General features: G+C 47.9%; 1 pseudogene; it reads right to left on the bottom strand.

The window, feature by feature from the left end:
* Nucleotides 1–1,518: 1,518 nt before the first annotated feature.
* LOC147461008 (uncharacterized) lies at nt 1,519–2,058 on the bottom strand (annotated as a pseudogene).
* Nucleotides 2,059–2,664: the final 606 nt, after the last annotated feature.

Below are 2,664 nucleotides of genomic sequence, written 5' to 3'. Positions count from 1 at the left end.
GGGAATGGCTACCCAGAGATGGAGGCAATCCAGTGAGATGGATGAAGGGCAAGCCAATCAGCTTGTGGTAGGTGGTGGGCGAGGGATCTAACATAAGAGGAAGGTCATGAGAGGATGTTGGTGGTAGGGACAACTGAAGATTAGCTACCATTGAAGGACGACTCGATTGCACCCGTATAAAATCTGAGCTGGTTACTGCTGATGCGAATTCGAGGGGGGTGGAAAGCCACAAAGAGATTGAGCTTGTGTGCATTAGATCTGTTAGGGTTTGATCCAGGCAGTAACGTAGAGGGCTAGGGTCACACACGTAATGAAAGGAAGCTATAGAGGAGAAACCACTTCCCTGCATACGCGTACATCACCGCGTCATGTCACCACACTTGCGTAGAGCCACAACTATCTTCAGCTCCAGACGACTCCCTGCTCGACAACCCTATAACAATAATGGATAATGATTACAATAAAGAATGTTTCTTGAGGCCCTTGTCAAACTGGGTCGCCCGTCCTTCGTGAGCTGGAGGCCTTTGACAACCATGCCCTTGTGTGAGCGGAGTCTCGCTTACAGAGGCCAGTGGAATTGAAATGGTGTCACACTGAGCGCAGGTGATGAAGTTGGAAAAGGTGCTCCGCAACCAATCAGACGGCGAGATCAGAGCGTGGGTTAGGGTTGGTCGAGCAAGGTAGGCCGGCACACTTTTGAGGAAAGTGTGCCGCTGATGTGGACAGCCAGCTAAGCTCTGAAAACAGGGGCAGCGACCCAGTGTGACAAGACGATGCGCCGGCATAGCAGTTGATTGGTGCATGCCACGAAAGTGTAGTTTGCCTGCCCTAATGTGACATGGGCCTGAGATTGGACCTTCGTTACACCTCTCCCTCTCTTTCTCTCTCTCTAGCTGCTCGATAAGGGCACTACTCTCTCTCTCTCTCTCTCTCTCTCTCTCTCTCTCTCTCATCCTTGGAGCTCCACTCTTAAACTCTTGGAGCTCGTGGACCTGTAGCTACCTTGGTAAGTTGGTAGAGAGCTGACATGTAGCTACCTTGGTAAGTTCGTAGAGAGAGAGAGAGAGAGAGAGAGAGAGAGAGAGGATATCAATATCTTGTGTTCAATCACTCTTCTTTTGAAAAGCTACAATTTTTTTTATCTTTATAAAAATTTAATCTCACGACCAAGGGTATTTTGGGAATTTATGATAAAATATTGGGGGTCTTTTGGAAAGTTTTTAAATTAGAGGGGTATTTTGGAAATTTTCATAAATTAGAGGGGTATTTTGGTAAATTGCAACGAAAGGGCCTAGTGGTGCTCCATCTCTCTCTCTCTCTCTCTCTCTCTCTTTTTTTTTAACAAACACATTCATTCTGCACTTAACTGTAGTAAAAGTTTACACCTGGAAGTCAAGTATATTTGTTGTATATGGTATATAAATACAATTCCCTTCACACATTTGGAAAGGTCTATTTTAACTCAAGAGTTGGACAGAAAACGAAGCGAAGCCAAGCCAAGCCTCCATTTGTGTGCTTTCCAAAGGCCTTTGTGCTCTGTATAATAGGTGACGCAAGAATTGCTCATTGTTATTGTACAGTTGTGACCGGACCTCCACCTCAACGTTACATATAGGACGCATCTTCTTAATTACTAGGAAGAAGGCCCTTATTTTGGGCACCCAACGCTTTTGTAAGACCCATTAGATCCTCATATGACATTGCATCCGGATCAACACCATCCTGTCTAACATCTCTGACAATCTGTGGTGCTGTCTGCGGATGTTCTTGGAGGGACAACATAATCATTAGCTTCCCTGAATCATCGGAATCTTCCAAAGATCTGGCCAGTGCTTCATGCCCAACCACTGAAGGCATCACGATTGAGGGAGACATCTTGCAAGTGACAGTCCTCCTGTTCTTGAAGAGCTTTGGCGAGGGCGATGTCTGCATCGAATTGAGTGGGCAGATCCTGCCCTGCTTCTTCTTCAACAAAATGCATTGTTACCGTCTTGTGTGGACCCAACTCCTCCATTCTTCTTATAGCTAGGTTTACAGCCCTCGTCTCGACGCGCTAGGCCTCTTTTCATCATTGAGAGCTTTCCCATACAATTCATCAATCGAAAGCTCTGGCGAGCCATGGCTACATTCTGTCGAGTCCTCTCTCTCTCTCTCTCGGACAGCCATCAGTAATATGCTTAGGCAGACGCTCTTCAGACGAACCGCAACATGCTTAGAGAGTACACGCAGTAGAGAATTAGCGCAGAGTCTCTCTCTCAGCCTTTTCTGATTGGGTCGACTGCCCGTGTAGTGGACAGTGGACAGCCGCCGGTCAGACACCGTGAGCAATGATCCACATGGCGCCGAATACCGAAAGCCTCTCTCTCTCTCTCTCTCTCTCTCAACATCGAGCGCCGAGCTACAGAGAACACTCGCCGGAAGGAAAAGCTAAAGACAGTCTAGCTGTTTTCTGTATCGCACAATCGCCGGAGCATGCAAAAATCTCTCTCTCTCTCTCTCTCTCTCTCTCTCTCTCGCGCGCGCGCGCGCGCGCAGTTTGCAGGTTGGTGCAGGGAACACTTCCCAGAGCATTCTCCTTTGGCCACGTGTCGGGGGGGGGGGGGGGAGCCGGAATCCCTTCCCCCATTATACTTACTATAGAAAAGGAGGATTGTGGAGTCATCA

Source organism: Adiantum capillus-veneris, chromosome 3 (assembly GCF_014529385.1).
Source record: "Adiantum capillus-veneris isolate H3 chromosome 3, ASM1452938v2, whole genome shotgun sequence".
Taxonomy (NCBI): Eukaryota; Viridiplantae; Streptophyta; class Polypodiopsida; order Polypodiales; family Pteridaceae; genus Adiantum; species Adiantum capillus-veneris.
Note: the sequence above shows the minus strand (reverse complement) of the source record. Positions and strands in the feature narration are given on the sequence as shown.